The following is an 18,647-nucleotide window of genomic DNA, read 5'->3' as shown; positions in this document are numbered from 1 at the left end:
TGCTAAAGATTTCCAAATATTATTAACATGAAAATAAACTGTTATTTAAATACATAAACAAAAAGTTTATTACTGAGATTTGAACCTTTGAATCTAATTAGGAATAAAGTAAACAATATTATTTTAAGAACTGACATGTTTAATATTTACTAATAAAACACAGTGAGTCTTCCTACTTGATAGTTATGATGAAATGACAATAATTATAATAGACAAGCTTTTCTATAGTTTATTAAATCAAAATATTTTTATAGTTTTTCTCAACTTATATAGATTCTATTTTGATTAAAGAATTTTAGAATGATTATATTTTATAAATTAATAATTATAAATCAAATATATTAAATTAAAAAGCTATCTAGAAATTAAAAAAAATAAAATAAATTATGCATATTGTTACAGAACCGCCCGCCTTCATTTATGTTCCAGTCAGGCCAAGGTAATACAGTATATTATTAAAGAAATGTCAAATGGTAGATAAATATAATAATACTTCTATTATCCGGAGTTAATCTACTCTATATTATAACCACTGGAACAAATCTTAGCATTCATACATAAACACCAAGAGCTTCTGATCAAACAAAATTTTATCCCCTGTATTCATGGGGCTCAGTGGCTTTCCTTTGGCTTCTAATCTAACTCCATGCCTTTAGATAAAATAATAAGTTGCTTCTTGGTTTAATTGCAAATCCTCAGTTAACCAGAAGTAAATTGGAAAAGGAAAAATGACAGCAACAAAAATAAGAAATAGTATTTGAAAAGATTGACAGTGAGGAAAGAAATCATAAACCATAACAAATAATACTGAATTATTTGCTATCATTTGTGAGAACCTACTATGTGCCAGACATTGTATAAGCATTTGACATTTCACATATAAGAGACTATTTACTAATAGGTTCAGAGATGTTGAGTGACTTGACAAAAATGGCATAACGATGATTCAAGAACAAATCATTGAACTTCAATGCTCTTTCTACAAGAATTCAAAAACTGAACACTATAAATACTTTGTTTAGGGGGAAATAGCCCTATATACTTCATACTTCATTAGAACTTTGACACATTATTATGAATTTGTACGACAGAGTTGGATAGAGTTATCACATTAAGATGGCAAATGGATAAAACATTCTATAGTTTCCTATAGACTTGTTTCAAAATAAAATTTTGTGCTGTTGATGAAAGGTGAACAAAAGATTATGATATTTTGTCATGACCCTACAAATTTTTTACTTTATTGTTCATTAAGATTCTTTATGTATATCTAAATTGAAATATCAAAAGATGTGATGTCTGACATATTACATACCAGCTTAACATCTGTAGACTAATTTAAATCTACGTATGAAAATCTAGCCATATACTTCATAAGCCATTGGCTCATGACCCCTTTCATAGTTAAAGCAATTTTAAAAAAAATCATAACAGACAATTTCTTAGTTTTATAAAAACAGTAATTTTCATAATCTTGAAAGTCATTGTCTCTAAAGAGATTATGGAAAAATTACTAGAGATTTAAATATGAACTGTATAATAAAAAAAACTCCAAGTGCACAAAAATATTTTTTCTTTAGTAATACTAAGGCCCAAAGCATGTGTTATAAATCCTTTCAATTTCATACACTAGAAAAAATAAATGAAAATAATAAATGATATCAAATAACATCACATTGCTTTCATTAAAATAATTAAGGAAATCTTGGGTCTAACTGGAAGAAAAAGTAAGTAGTTATCTTATGTTCTTGGCAAAGGCAAAGATCAATTTACATGAAAAGTATTACTACTTTTACAGAATTCTCTTCCAGTGTTCATTATGACAAATGATACAGAGCAAAATAGGTGATTTCTTATTGTACAAATGGGGGTAGTTTCTTTAGTGATAATATTTATTTCAGATAGATGCTTTAATTACTTCAGAATCTATTTTACTTCAGAAATTTTATACCTATTTATGATATATGTATATTTTTAAAACTTGCTATACTAATTTTCTATTTGTAAATTGTTTGTGAATAAAGGTTAATAGAAATGCTTAGCAGATTAACTACAAATACATGAACAAAAACGGTTTCATCAAATCCAGTTATGCTGTCACAAAATGATTCCTCTTTGGAATGTAACCCAGAGATATATTGCTTAAGAAGCACACATTGAAAAAACAGGATGTTGTAGGCTCTGTAATCCAAAAACATAGTCCATGTATATCTTTATTTGGATTTAAAGAAACTTAATGACATTAAATAGTATTAAAGTCCTTTAAAAAACCACTATGACATTTTAAAGTAACTGGCACAATGGTGTCATTTTCTGGTTTAACATAGAAAATGTACATTTGGCAATCCATCGAATCCCCAGGCCTTCTTTAAAGTTATTATTTCCTTTCATAAATAAAGAACATTTAAATGCATCTATACTTGGTTGAGAAGCACCAGACTAACATCGACTATTTTTCACTGTTCATAGATATTTAAACCTGGGATTGTGCCAGTGAGGTTTTGACTATATTGTCTTTTTTTTTTAACTTTGTGATCTTAGAGACATTATATATATATATAATGAATTGTTTAGTTAATTTACTTACTCTACAAAAGTATTTCATGTCTACCACTTGTAGACTATCTTGGAAGAGCTCACCATTCAGTGCAGCAGAAAAAAACAGAAAAATAAACATTGTCATGTGGCAGGCGCTATGGGAACTATTGGGGAAAGCTATATTACAGAAATGTGATTACAAAATCTATTCAGTTTTATACAGCAACCCAGGCAGAAAGAGCAACAAATTCTGTCTGAAGAGTCGATATATAGAAGGATGCTTGAACTGAGTTTAGAAAAGTGAACAGAGGCTAACCTGCTCTAGGCAGAAGGAACAACAAGCCCTTAGAGGTATAAGAGAACATGATACATTCGGGAAACTTCAAGGAGTTCAAAGTTGTTAAAGCAATACATAGAAGTATTATAAGCAATGAAGATCCACCAGGGGTTTTGGTAGATGATGAAAACAAGTCTGTATATTACAATGTTGACTTTCTTTATAAGCAATTTTAATTGAGAATCTGCTGTGCTTAGCCTTTTCCTAGGCCACAGAAAAACAACTGTGACCAAGATGTAGTGCCTGTTCTCATGAAGAAGATGAATCTCAGACAAATAACTGTAAGCAAGTAAGTAATAATTACAAGTTTACAATGTTACATGGGAGAGCCAAATCAACGAGTCATAAAGTTTTAATAGCTAATTTCAAACATCAATATTTTCTTTTATGGCTTCATTTTATGGTTTACTATCACTTGAAATTTTAATTGTTTTTCTTCTATTTACATCTTTACTAAATAATTCTTTACTGTAGTTTAATAATATTTGAGGGGAAATATATTTATTTTGTTTTCATAACATTTTCTTGTTTTTTTGTTAATTGTTTGTAATTCCAACTAAATTAATTGTATATTTGTGAAGAGCGGATATCTCCATACCATTCAGATACCTAAATCATGTTCATAATGCATATCTACATTAATTCAAGTCCTATCATTAAGAGTTTGAAGTTTTCTTTATAAAATCACGTGTTTTTAATTATATATTCTAATAGGCTATTGCTGATAAATAGCATCTTTACTTTAAAATCAATTAAAGCACAGCTCCATTCTATGGGTTCTATAAAAACACAAAGGCAGGTGGAGCATTTTAAATTAAGTTATCAAAATAAATTTACTTGTCAAATATTTTAAATCTATATTTCTCATCAAAATGTTCTGAGTAGTTTTATGCAAATGTAAGATAATAAACTGTTCTGTTTTTATTCTATCTTAATCAAAAGAGGAGATTTTTAAAAATAATTTAATTTGGATATTTTCTTAATTTGGCAATATCTTCTTACTAACTATCTTAGGACTGAGAGATATTCTTTAATCAGTTATATTAACAAATTTCACAAATTGTAGTCTAATGAACTAGTCCTCTCTTTTTATTACATAATTGTCTTATTCTATTCTTCATTCCTTTAATTTATTAAACTTTGCTTTATACTTAATCATAAGTGTATTAGGAAAATCTTGACTTGTGATTTTTATAAACAGTACCTAACTACTTCTCATTTTAGATTTATAGATAATCCATTTTAGTTGAGACTCAATTTAAATTTTCTGTTTTTCATCTATGACCATCCTACCCTGAAACAAGCCTGATCCCATCTGATCTTAGAAGCTAAGCAGGGTCGGGCCTGGTTAGTACTCGAATGGGAGACCACCTAGGAAGACCAAGTGCTGTAGGTGTAAAAAATATATATATATTTTTAAAATAAGGGATTGTAAGCTGACAAGATCCTTGCAATCTGTGAGGTAAATCAAGAGTTTTCTTGCCTAAAAAATTCTGTTTTTCAATTATTAATTTTCTTTCCTATTTAAAAAGTGAATGTCACTTTTTTTGTATTTTTTTCTCTTCCTTTTCTCGCTTATTTTCTATTTTCATATTTTACTTGGTAAATCACATTATATTTCTGTCCATCATATATCATGAACTAGTGTGGGAGAAATAAAAATTAGGAGGACTAAGTGCCAGATCCACTTTTTCTATTAAAGTATATGTCAGGGTGGAGAGGTACTTCACATAATAATTTATTCTTCCATTTGTGACATTAGGATAGTTCTTATATCCTTAAACAGAGAATTCTAAAGGGTAGTTTATTTTCTTATAATAATTTTTTGATAGTTTTCCTTATGCAGCTTATTAAAATTTTAACTCATTTTGATAATGTAACTATTATTAACTGAATTGTGGTCCCCCAAAACTCCTATGTTGAAGCTCTACACCCTCTTCTCCATCAAATGTAAATGTATTTGGACATAGAGACTTTAATGAGGTAATTAAGGTTAAATGAGGTTATTAGAGTGGGTGTCTATTCTAATAAAACTGAATCCTTTAAGAAGAGGAAGAGACATCATGAGTGTGTGCACAGAGAAAAGCCCCTGTAAGGACACTGTGAGAAGGAAGAGAAGCCCTACCAGAAACCAACCTTGCCAGCACCTTGGTCTTAGAATTCCATCCTTCAGAACTGTGAGCTAATAAATTTCTATTATTCAAGACACCCAGTCTGTGGTATTCTATTATGGCAGCCCAAGTAGACTAAGAGAGTAACTAAAGATGTACACTCTAATGTCAAATTAAAAAAAAAAAAATAGTTTTAATCATAGCAGGTGTTTCCAATTACTTGAAAATAACACTAACACATTACAAGAACTATAGCTCATACTGGTTATAAATTAATCTTACTGAATGAAATTCACAAAGAAATATGCACTTCTCAAACAAATCAGACTGCTTTTTTGAGTATTGGTGAGCTACGATTATTTCATCTGATATCGAAATATAGGTAGATATCCCTCAGGTAAGTTCTCACTCATTGTAGTACGCCATTTTAATTTTGTCTACTTCATGACTATAATTTTCATCTAAATGATGATAATTTCTAATTCTTTATCTTCAGCTGACATATCTCCAGAACTGAAATCCAGTTTAGTAAAACACTTGCTAGACGCATACATTTTGTTGTTCTCTGAGCATTCATATCTATACATATTCCCCTACATATGAGCACATCCTTCTGTATTTATTGTTACAGGGAATAGAACCATAAATATATCCAATTTCAACTGCCAAATTTAATAAATGTCTAAGCCAGTAGGGTCAATGACCTAGATACATCTCAAATTTTATCATATTGATCTCTATGTATTTATCACAATATAGGTACACATCATCTCAACCTTATGTCACAACTCCTTCCAGTTCCATTCCTCATGTCCTTATATCCATTCTTTACAATATAGCAAGAGAGAGCTTTCTATATTCCAAATTAGACAGACTTCAATGCTCTCAATTGCCAGAAAATGTTCATATGTTTTCATGAGGTTTATAAAATGGGTCATAATCTGCCCCAGATTACCTTTCTTCTATTCTAATTCTTACTACTCCCTCTTTTCAGGTGTGCTTCAGTTATGTTGAAATAATTCTAGTGTCTTAAACAGGCAACAATAATAATTACAGCTAAAAATGTAGTAATAACAATAACTGATAGCATATTTATTGATCACTTACATTTGGTTAGTAACTTCACAAAACACACATATACACAAGCACATAAAATCTCCAAAACATAATTTTGATACAGATCATATTATCATTGGAATTTACCAGAATCTTAGAAATTAAATGACCTCTACAAAATAGTTTAGCATCAGAATTTAAATCCAAGTCTTCGAAATGCAAATATATGAGTCTACATTGACTCCTATGAATTCTCTGACTCTGTGCCATACATGGTTCCCTCTACCTAGAAATCTCCATCTCCTTTTCGCATTCCCAGTCTTATTTGATTTTTAAGGTTTGACATCAACAAACCTTCCATGATATAATGCCCTTCATCAATAAATAATGACTTAAATTCTTCTATTATTTGATTTAGGGCAAAGACACATATTTATTATACATTCAGTATATATGTGTACTTTATATAAATAAAGTTTAAATTACATGGATATATATAGGGATATATATAACAGCAACATTTGTTCATAGGTTCTAGAATCACTTACTTTTGAATTTTCATTGTTTAAACACTATTTATTTTGTTAAATTAAATTCTTCTGCTTCGATATTCTTTAATTAAAACATATTAATGGTCAGTATTTCCTTGAAAGCTAGTTAAGAAATCTTTATTTATGCATAATTGTTTTTGCAGATAACAGTATTAAAAACAAAGGTACAAGTTAGACCTCTACTTGGGATATTTTTAAATATTTTTTGTCCACGTGGTTAATTAGAAATCAAACCCTGTAATACAAATTTTATAAATCAATGCTGATATGAATTTGGGTTGCTCTATTAAATAACCATGTGGTCCAGATGCAGTGCTCTATTCTCTCTCTCTCTCTCTCTCTCTTTCTTCCCAGGCATTCCTCTTAAAGAACCTACATACAAACTTACTTGCTGACAAACTCACTCACTCTGAGCTCCAGTGCTGGGGCAGCAGCTCAAAAAACACATAATGAGAGGAACTTAATTGTGTGCTTTAGGGTGAGGGCTGGAGGGCCAGCTGTATCCCAGACAGAATTGCTGACATAAGACATTGTTCTTTTGTTGAGCCCTCCCCCTGCCCAGCCACCACGTACAAACAGGCTCCAAATCTGAGTCTATATCAACCTGCTACCACTGTTTGCCCTACCCCGGTGATTTCCTGAGACCTCCCCCCACTCAACTTTCAGTCTGTCTTGGCTAGCTCTGCGGACTTTCCTAAAATCACTCAAAGGTTCATAAACCCCAAACAAACAGTGGTTGATCTTTGCATGCCCTATACCTTTTACAAAGAAGCCCCAAGTCCAGCATTAACAGCATCTAACCTCAGTTTGCAACTTAGTCTCTACCAGGTACATCCAAGCTCAGTACGAGTGTCATCCATTTTCAGATCACTTTGTAGATCATACTCCGTGATCCCAAGCAGGCCATAGGCAATGACTAACCTTGACCTACAACAGAGGCTCTCCCCACAAAAGGCCCCAGAAATAACACACTCAGTGATCAGCTTCAGACCACACCAGACACTACCCAACCACCTCCACAAATGACACATCAAAGGGGCAGATTAGGCAGGCACCAGAACCCCACTAAAGTGAGTCTCAGTCCATGCGGTAAGCCCCTACATTACAGCTTCTCCACTATAGTCACAGCAGTGTATTGGTTGTGAGGACAACCAGTCAACCTGAGGGTCAATCCTTCTCACTGATGCCCCGACAGTAACCAAAGCTCATCTGCAACATGGGGTCACACACAACCTACATAAAGAACACAGCTAGAGCACCTAGTTTAGGTGAACCAGGGAGATTATGCCACTGTGCTCCGCAGGACACCACTATATAAAGTCACTCTATCAAGATCGGGAGACATAGCAGCTCTACCTAATATAAAACAAACAAACACAGGGAAGAAGCTAAAATGGCAAGATAAAGAAAGGTGTCCCAAATGAAAGACCAGAACAAAGCTCCATAAAAAGAACTAAACAAAATAGAGACAGGCAATCCACCAGATGCAGAGTTCAAAACACTAGTTATAAGGTTGCTCAATGATCTCATTGAGAAGTTCATCAAACATAAAAATAAAGATACAAAACAAAAAAAAGATCCAGTCAGAAATGAAGAATACAATAACTGAAATAAGAATACTTTAGAAGGAACCAACAATAGATTAGATAAAGCAGAAGATCAAATCAGTGATTTAGCACTCAAGGTGGCAGAAAACACGCAATCAAAACAGCAAAAAGAAAAAAAAATGTAAATGAATATAGTTTAAGGGGCCACTGGGACAACATCAAGTGTACCCAAATCTGCATCATTGCAGCAGTAACAGAAAGAGAAGAAACAGAGCAAAGAATTGAAAACCTATTTGAAGAAATAAAGGACACAAACCCTCTCTAACCTGATGAAGGTAATAGACACACAAGTCCAGGAAGAGCAGAGAGTCTGAAACAAGATAAACCCACAGAGGCCCATGCCAAGACATATCATAATTAAAATGTCAAAGGTTAAAGACAAAGAGAGAATCTTGAAAGCAAGAGAAAAGCAGTTACAAGGGAGCTCCTATAAGTCTGTCAGCTGATTTCTAAACAGAAACTTTGCAGGTCACAAAGGATTTGCAAGAAATATTCAAAGTAATGAAAAGCAAGGACTTACAACCAAGATGACTCTACCCAGCAAAGCTATTATTTAAAATTGAAGGACAGATAAACAGCTTCCAAGACAAGAAGAAACTAAAGGAGTTCATCAATTCTAAACCAGTACTATAAGAAATGTTAGAGGAACTTCTTTAAGAGTAATATGAAAAAAAGATAAAAAATATGAGTAATAAAATGTCAATAACTACATATCTATCAACAATTACTTCAAATATAAATAAATTAAGTAGATAGAGTGGCTGAATAGCTAAGACAAGACCCTTACATATATTGCCTACAAGAAACTCACTTCAGATTAAAAGACACACACATATTAAAAGAAAAAGAATGGAAAAAAGATATTTTATGAAAATGGAAACAAACAAAGAATATTGCTGGGGTAGCAATATTTATACCAGACAAAGTAGACTTTAAAACAACGGCTGTAACAAGAGGCAAAAAAGGACCCAGCTACTCCACTTTTGGGTATTTAGCTGAAGAAACTCATAACACTAATTCAAAAGACATATGCTTCCCTATGTTCACTGCAGCATTGTTTACAGTAGCTAAGACACGAAAGCAAACTGAGTGTCCATAGGTGGACGAATGAATAAAGAAATGGTAAATATATGCAATGGAATATTACTCAACCATAAAAAATAAAGAAATATTGTCATTTTCAACAACATGGATGGATCTAAAGGGTATTATGCTAACTGAAATGGGTCAAATAAAGACAAATGCCATGTAATTTTATTTATATGTGGAATCTAAAAGACAAGATAAACGAACTATACAGAAAAAAACTCAGATACAGAGAACATTTTAATGGTTACTAAATGGGAGGGGATTAAGGGGATAGGTAAAAAAGGGAAGGGATTAAGATATGCAAGTTGCTAGTTGTAAAAACAATCATAGGGATGTAAAGTACAGCATGGGGAATATAGTCAATAGTATTGTAATAACTATGTATGATATCAGATGGGTATTAGACTTATCAGCGTGATTATTTTATAAATTATACAAATGCCTAATCATGATGTTTGTACAACTAAAACTAATATAATATTGTATGTCAACTTTAATTAAAAAAATATTTTAAAAATTATTATCAACAGATAAATGAATAAAGTGCATATATACATATAATGGAATATTATTCACATTAATAAAGAGGGAAATTCTGCAATGTTCAACAATATAAGTAAATTTTGAGGACACTATGCTAAGTGAACCAAGCCAGTCGCAGAAGGACAAATATTGCATGATTTCACTTAACATAAGGTTTCTAAAATAGTCAAATTATTGAAATAAAGGATAGAATAGTGGTTGTCAGGGGCTGAGGGTAAGGGAACATGGCAAATTGCTAATCAAAGGACATAAAGTCTCAATTATGTAAGATTAATTCATTTATAGACCTGCTGTACAACATTGTCCCTAGAGCTAACAATACTGAACTGTACACTTAAGAATTAAGAGAGTAAATCTCATGTTAAATGCTCTTCCCACAAATACATTTAAGTTTGAAATTCCCCTTGAAGCACTATGTATGAGTTTGTCTACATTCTTTAGGGTTATGTAGAGTGATGGTTTTCGTCTGGTTTAACTAATCACACAATTTGACTAAGATATCATGCACATACCTTGATTATAATCTGAAAAAAAGCACACCTTCCACAACCAAGAAATGACTCTGGAGGGCTGCACTTGAATGTTTATCAATCTCACTTCTTTATCCTATTGTCATTTTTAAAATTCTTATTAAAGTTTTTTTGTGAATGTACACTGGAATCTTGTTCCTTTCAATTATGAGACCCTAGATAATAACCTCAAGTCTTTACCTGACAATATACAAAACATAGATTCTTAATATTAAAGCCTCAAAATAAAAATAAAAATTTTAAAGCCACTAAAAAATACATTTTCTAGAAAATAATATTTTTTGAAATCAGGGTGGATAAAAAAATCTTTAAATTAAACACAAAATTCACGAACTATGAAAAAAAGATTAATTAAATTAACTATATGGAAAACATTTTAAATTCGTAAATCTAAAGACAAAAAATAAAGGTCACAGGCTACAAAAAAGATACTTGTAACACATACAATGATTAATGCTAAGAGAATTTTAGGTGCTTCTTAAAAAATAATGAAAGAAAAGGAAAGAAAAAAGAAAACTAAATAAAGCCTGTAAAATAAATAGGAAATTGTATGGAAAGATAATTTACAGAAAAAGAAGGCCTGGATGCTAATAAATACAAAAAAGATGTGTGCCCTTGTGAGTAATTAAAAATATCAAATAAAAATATGAAATATTATTTTAGATCCTTTGATCCTTTCGATTAGTCAAACTGGAAAAAATACACTTGTTGACAAAGACATGGGAAAGAAAAACTCTAATATACTTTTTGAAGTAAAATTTGAGACAATAACTTTGAAGAACATTTTGGCAATACTGAGTAAAGTTGAAGATGCATTCTGAGACCAAGTAATTCTATTTCTTCCTATATACATTGAGAAAATATTACTTGATGTGCACATAGAGGCATGTACATATAAATTAAATTATTTCCTAGTAGAACATTAGGAAAAAGTTTCAGTATCACTATTCATTCATTAGAATATTATACTGCAGTAAAGCGAATAAGCTAAATCTTCATGTATTAACTTGTTTAATTTCAAAAAAAGTGAAAAAAGTAAATAAAGTTGCAAAAGAATACATATAGTTTTGTAACAATTCTCTAACTACAGAAATACAAAAATACAATGTATGATTTGTGCATACAAAAACATGTGACAAATGCATCAAAATATAGATAAAACATTTTTGTCTCATTGATACTGTATCAGATACTGTATTGTGACAATGCAACACATTTTGATGGAATTGTTTAGTGTAATTATAATTATTAATTAGAAGTTTAATTCTAATATTACTAGATTATATATGTATATATAATTAAAAGCAATAAATTAACTATTTTCAAATAACTGGGAAATTACACATTCTTGACTTGTAACTAATAATAAAAGCTAACATTTACAGGATGTAAATGTTAACATTTACTATAAGCTAGTTATTTTTCTGTAAGCTTTATAAATACTAACTTAATACTAAGAGAAATCCTACAAGGCATATGAGGATTACAAATGAAGGAACAGACCCAGGACATTTAGAAAACTTCTCAAGGTTACATAACTATTAAGTGACCAAGCTGATTTTCAAATCCAGACAGTCTAGTTCACGCTATTAACCATATACTCTACTGAATCTCAATGCACTTTAAACATGAGTTGACTTTTAATTGTCATTGGGACCTCTAATCACTCAATCCTCAAATTACTCAGAATTTGTAAATCAACAGATGGAAACCAAATCTCTCTAAAAAAAATATATCTTCTGGATCACTTCAATTTTCTGTAATTATTATGTATTGTTGATTATAATTATTACCACCTTCTTTTGTTAATTTGTTCTCTTGTTTTGCTATGAGTTTATAATCATTTGTTTTATCTCATTCTGGATGTGGCTCTGTTTCTATGATGAAGCTGGGCCAATATCCCCACTTATTTCTGCTGCCAATAATGAAGAGTTAGAAAGATCCTATTTACGCATGTTATTATTTTCAATGTAAATAGTTAGCCACAGCTGCTGCAATTTTCCCAATTGTATGACAGAAAAATGAGGTGGGGAGATGAGGGCACAAATACATCTATCAACTCTCTAGGCATTCAGAATAACATATGAAAAAAAGCCAAGAAAATAATTTGCTTCCTGGGCACCAAACTTCAAATTGAAGAGCTATATAAATTTTAGCAACACCTAACATATACAGTGAGCATAATCACAAGACAGACCTGCAATTAGTAATTAGAAAGTTTACGCTTGCATGAGATTTTTCTGAAATGTTCTGTTCAAGTACCCCACTTAACCAGTTGGTAAAATGAAGAAAAATAAAGTATTAGGTAATATATTTTTTTTGTTATCTAAATAAAAGTTCTTTATAGGCATTTTAAGAAAGTAATTCAGAATATCATTGCATAACTTAGAAATATATACTATTAAAAATATTCTATCCTCAATTTAGGGCTTGTGAGATGAATCCATGTTACCATGTGACTCTAGTTCATTCATCATCACTATGTATAACATTTTATTTTATACACAACTATTTATATACCCATTTTACTATTAATGGATATGTAGGTGCTTCCTTTTCTTGTTTTGCTATTATGAGCAATGATCTTTTCAACAACTTTTAACATATATTCTTGCGAGCATATGGATACATACAATAAGGGCATCATTTATATGAAGTTTTAAAACAAGCAAAATAATAAAATGTTGTTAATTAATGTACAAACATAATAAAATTATAAATAAGTATATTGAAAACTAAAAGACCAAAGTCAGAGCACCGATTATCCCTGAGAAAAGAAGGGTATATCGGGCATTTTAAATATACTACCTTATTTTGTTACTAAATTAGGATGTTGATATCTGTGTATTTGTTCTCCTATTATCTCTACACTTTTTTTATATTTCCAAACGCGTCACCAAATTACAAGAAGTCGACCCCTTTAAGTAAAAATAACTTTCCCATTTGAGATTTTGTAAAAATTACATAGTAAACTGTCCATTTTTCTCCACTAAAGCCATTGGTTACATGTCACCACTTGTGGTAAGTAGCTTCTAAAATGACTCCCAATGATTTCTTTCTAGTATGCATGTCCTTGCGTAAGCTTCTCCCTTTGAGAGTGGGCTGGGCCTAGTGACTTCTAACAAATGGAATATAGCATAAGTCATAAGATTTCACCTCAAAGATTATGTTACTGTGGCTTTTTCCTTGGGTGCTCACTCTTGTACTCTTGCTTGCTCTAGGGAAGCTGGTTATCATGTCGTGAGCAGCCATGTGACAAGAAATTTATTTCTCTGGAGAATAGCCAGTGAGGACATGAAGCCTGACAACATTCACACGAACAAGCTTGAAAGCGAATCTTTGTCCCTCAGTCATACCTTGAGATGACTGCAGCCTGGTGAAAACTTGATCACAGCCTTGTGAGAGACCCTGAAAATGAAGACCTAGCTAAACCATGATGGATTCCTGATACACATAAACTGTGAGATAGTAAATATTTGTTATTTAAAGCCATTAATTTGAGGGATAATTTATTATGTAGTAATGAATAACACTATTCTTAGGAAAAAACCAAACTGGACTATGGAAATATAAAAATATTTCTAGCAGTAAAGTTAAAAAGAATAAAAATGAAATATTTTGATATATTCAAAAAGATGATTAGAGAATAGTTGTTAGCATGACAGAGAAAGATCAACAAATCCTCAGATCCTCTCCCCAGAAGACAGCAAACATTCCGACACTCTAGAAATTAACCTAAGACATACAACAAATCGAGAAACATATCCACAAAATTTACTAAACTTCAGGTAGGAGCAGCAAAAATCTGTGATGTTTATGCTTGTGGTTGCTCCCCTACCATAATCATGCTTTGTTCATGGCAGGCTTCATGATGGTCTAAGCAAGCTGCAGAAATAAGAAGCTTTGCTGCTGCTGCCAGAGACAGCTCACTTGATTAAACTGTATTTAGCTAAACGCAAGCAAACAGGAGAGCCAGCAACTCAGGTATCTTGACCTTGCAACCCTGATCATCTCACTCAGTCCTCCTGTAGCACACATTTCTCTCTCCTCAACCCCAATATCTCTCTATCTCTCTCTTTTTTTTCTATCTCACACACACTCACAAATACACACTAAATTTTATCAACAACTGATTATCAGTTGCTGCTAATGTAACCCCTCAAGGTACAAGAGCAGTTTAAAGTAATCATATTGCTCCTTTGCAAAAATGTTCCGCCCAGAGTGACTTGACAAGAAAACACGGTTATTGCCCCAGAGCCATGAAATATAGTTGGTCCAACTACCTCTCCTTAAGATTCACCAGAATCAGAAGATATGGGCAAAAAAGATATTATTTCTGGCATCCATATTGAGTCAGCTGTTGTTTCCATTCTTCTTAGTATAACATGGAGATAGTCTGAACCCATCCACTTTTTCTCCTCTCAATGACCTCTTAAACAAAAACAAAAATTGATTTGCAGTTACAGCAATGACTGAAAACATGCCTGTGCCACTAGGAAAACAAGCATTATTTTATTTTAAGCCCAGACTTGTTTCCTAAATCATAAAAATAGCTACCGAATTTCAATTTATATTTAAACCTTTAATGAAAGAGGCAGAGCTCAGATCCATGATTTTGGAAGAGTATAAACTTCAGCATTCAATCATTATGTCAGGAAGGAGATGAACGTAATATGTCTGAAATTATTTTTTGGTGGTCTTTCTTACTGATAAGGTGATAATTAACATCTAAAAAGCACCTTGGTGTAGCGATAAAAAGAAATAATGAGGCAGTGCTCTAACACCCTAGAAATGCCACTCTTTTGATTACTTCTCCAGAATTTCACTTGTCTGCCAAGTCCCATTGTTTCTCTCATTTTTCTCTCACATTCGCAATAGGGTAGTAGCAATATCTTACAGAAGTGCTCAGGTTTCTGGCTTTTATATTTACTAAGCAAACAAGCCATGATAAATTCAAATCAGTTTGACCTGTCACAACATCCAAAATGAGGCTAGAGTTGATCTTGTGCAAATTGAAATGCACAGCATCTTCTTTTTGTTTCCATGTAGTGTCTGGAAATGGCCACTTTGCTGATCTAGGAGTTAAAACCTAATGACCCTTTGCAATGCTGCTGTGGTAAAATAGCATGAATCTGTAACGAGTCTCACTGACAGCAAAATACACAGCCACCCAGCATAGCAAGCCAGGTCAAAATCAATTTCGTGGGTGGGAAGACCTTCCTGTCCTCTGGGCTAAAATATTAGGCAGTCAAGACATGTTGTACTGTATTAACGCATCTGCTTTCAAGGCGTGTGTCCTTTGTAATTTTTTTCATAATCTCTGGTAGAAATATATAAACATCAGCAAATTCAATAAATTGTTTCACAGATCAACTTGAATATAAGGTCAAAGTTCTTAGAAATGACACAATCCTTAAAATATTATCTTTGGCTATGTAAGAAAAAAAATAAATGCATCTCTATGAGATTGCCATGTCTGTATGACATTATGTAACAGTCTCATAGTGTTCAGAAGATCATGATGGCATATAAATTACTGAGTATTTTTCTTTCCTGTTCTTCTTAATACAATGAACTTTATCAACAGAAATCTTTCCAGTGATGGGAGTATGGCTCAGTACAGAACTATCTAAATCAATTTTCTCTTCACATTCACAGTAGAATACAACTGTGACTGGCTGGAATAATATAGTGAAAAATTCAACATAGGAGACGGTATGCACATTGAAGTCTTCAAGCTTATTACACTACTTTGTTTGAATCAGTATAATTAAGGATCAGTTAGTGTAGGCATTTCTTCCTTTATAAGATCAATTTTTCAGGAGGCATCATTCACTCAACTGTTTTAAATGCATCAGGTTGAGACTTGCCCTACAAACTGTTATAGTAGATTTAGAGACAGTGCAGAGTTTTTCAACTGAAATGTTAAAAAAAAAATAAGAATAATAAATATTTATTATTTAACCGATTTTATATATATATTTTCATATATATATATACGTACATAATACATACTTACATAAATTTATCTGTGTGTGTATTTCCTCTTTAGGACTAAAATTCTATGTAAATTAGCACTTTAGAAATTTAAAAACAACATGAAGACCTTATAAATCTACCATAATGTTTGTCCTTGTATTTCCTTGATGAAAATTTTAAAAAGTATTATTCACAGTCATTCCAAAACATAAACTAGTACCATTTATTTTAAGAAAACAAAATTGCTTTCTGTATAAAACATTAATTTCTGAATTCTAAAAAATGTAAAAATACTAAAAATTTTATCGCCAATTCTTAATTATTATATCCATTATTAGAAAGATCTATCTTAGGGTCATCTTTATCTTTTAGAAAGTTTCAGTTGTCACATCTATAGTTTAACATCTTCACTTAACTAGGGTGTCTATTAAGTGCTTCTATTTCACCCAAAACTCTTTACTGAAAAATGATTCCATGTCCACAAAACAATAGGTTACCAAACTAAGAATAATAAATATTTTCTGAATTTTTCCACTAATAATGGGTTGCTATTTGTCTACCAGTTTTTTTCATCTGCTGTTTACTTTTGTAATTAATGAATATGCTATGGTTAAATGGTAAATCTGATGTACTGCAACTAGAAAATACTCAATAACATCATACATCCATTTTAGCTTTCCTTCTCAAAGTCAGAACACAGTAAAATGAACCTACTTGTGGAGCACATAATGAGCGATTAGGAAGGCAGAGAAACCTAGATGCTAATCAAAGGTGAAGAATATTACAGTTCATGTAAATAAAAAAGTCACCCAGATAATGAGTAACTGACTGCCTGCATCTTACTGAGCATATTGAAGTAAGCAACCACCTTAGCTATGGAACTAATGAGGTCTCTTCATTTAAAATCTGAACTATGCACAAATACAGACATTGAGAACTTTCTGCACTTAGTAGTTAATGATAAGGCAAGGCAATGACAATACTAGTGCAGGTAAGTGTGAGATGGACTAAGAGAAATTTGTGTCAGATCAGAAGAGAAACACTTTGCTAATTCTTTGGAAAAGGGTACAAAAATTAATAATAGGTCTCCAGCATATATTGTTCAGAGTTCATTGTATGAAACTATAGTTATGTTTAATTTAGCTGTAGTAACAGATTGTACACTACTATTGTTTCATAGAATGTGTTCAATTATTCTCAGTTAGCTACTAAATGTTCCAGTTAAAGAAGCCAACAATGTATTACTGACTTTGGCAATGGTGTCCTCCAACCAGCTGCCTGCAAAAACATGGTAATCACTGCCACAGACCCTTTCCCCGGACTCACCAGCTGTGAATTGGAAGGTAAGTGCCATTGTTATGGTTTTTATGTTAAACTGATAGGGCTATCTAAAGCCTATCATCATATCTGTTTAAAAATCTCAAGTTCAGAGAATCTTGTGATTCTTAAATTATTTGATGAATTCCTTAATCATACTTCAAGACTTAGCTCAAATATTATCTTTTTTGGAAAACTTCCCTAGTCATCTCTGACAGAGTTAAGATTTTAGTACTCTACTATAACCTTGTTTATTCCCTGTAATAACTAGAGTAGTAGCAGGAGCTATCATAGCAACAGCAATAGCAAAAACAACTAATATTAAACACAATATAATTTCTTAGCATATTATCAAATTGACTCATTTAATACTTGTAGCCACACTGTATGATAAGTACCATACCACTAACTGTTTTGATATCTGAAATCTTACCTATTGTTCCACAGCTAGTTAGGGTGAAATTGGACACACCTGTTCTAGAGTCAAGCGATCTTATCCATGTGACTATATCTACTTCTTCATTATTCTAACTTCTTTTCATTGTCCTATGAGCTTTTTGAAGATATGGAATATATCTTCCTGTTCATCTTTGATCTGTCAATGTGTAGGGTAAAATAGGAAGGTTGTGGTAGTATACAGAAAGCTGCTGATAAGTGCTGATGAGACAATGAATGACAGAATAATTTAATGTGCCCAAGTCTAGATTCACAGCATACCTAAACTTCAGAGGAGGATAAAACTACATGCCTTTTTTGAGGTGCTTCTTCAATGGCTCCTTTAGATAGCTCCTGAAAATAGTATTTTAATACCTTATCACTTGTTATTTTTTATAAAATTACTTTAAACATACGATAAAATAATATTTCCATAAATTTAGTGTTAAGGTCTATTTATCAAATGGTCATTTTAATTAGTCACTTAAATGAAATATTTTGTTCATTAGCCACTAACATAAATAGCAAAATAAATATTTTAAACTCTCTTCAGA

General features: G+C 31.8%; 1 protein-coding gene and 1 pseudogene across 3 annotated transcripts in view; one reads left to right on the top strand and one right to left on the bottom strand.

Moving 5' to 3' along the window:
• The window catches only part of MDGA2 (MAM domain containing glycosylphosphatidylinositol anchor 2), a 772,964-nt gene that overhangs the window by 310,032 nt on the left and 444,285 nt on the right, over positions 1 to 18,647 (bottom strand). The gene's annotated exons all lie outside the window — the stretch shown is intronic.
• On the top strand, positions 4,152 to 4,271 carry LOC120598034 (uncharacterized; annotated as a pseudogene).

Source organism: Pteropus medius, unplaced genomic scaffold (assembly GCF_902729225.1).
Source record: "Pteropus medius unplaced genomic scaffold, Ma_sr-lr_union100, whole genome shotgun sequence".
In the NCBI taxonomy this organism is placed as follows: Eukaryota; Metazoa; Chordata; class Mammalia; order Chiroptera; family Pteropodidae; genus Pteropus; species Pteropus medius.
The sequence above is the reverse complement of the archived record's forward strand: the minus strand, read 5'-3'. Positions and strand labels throughout refer to the sequence as shown.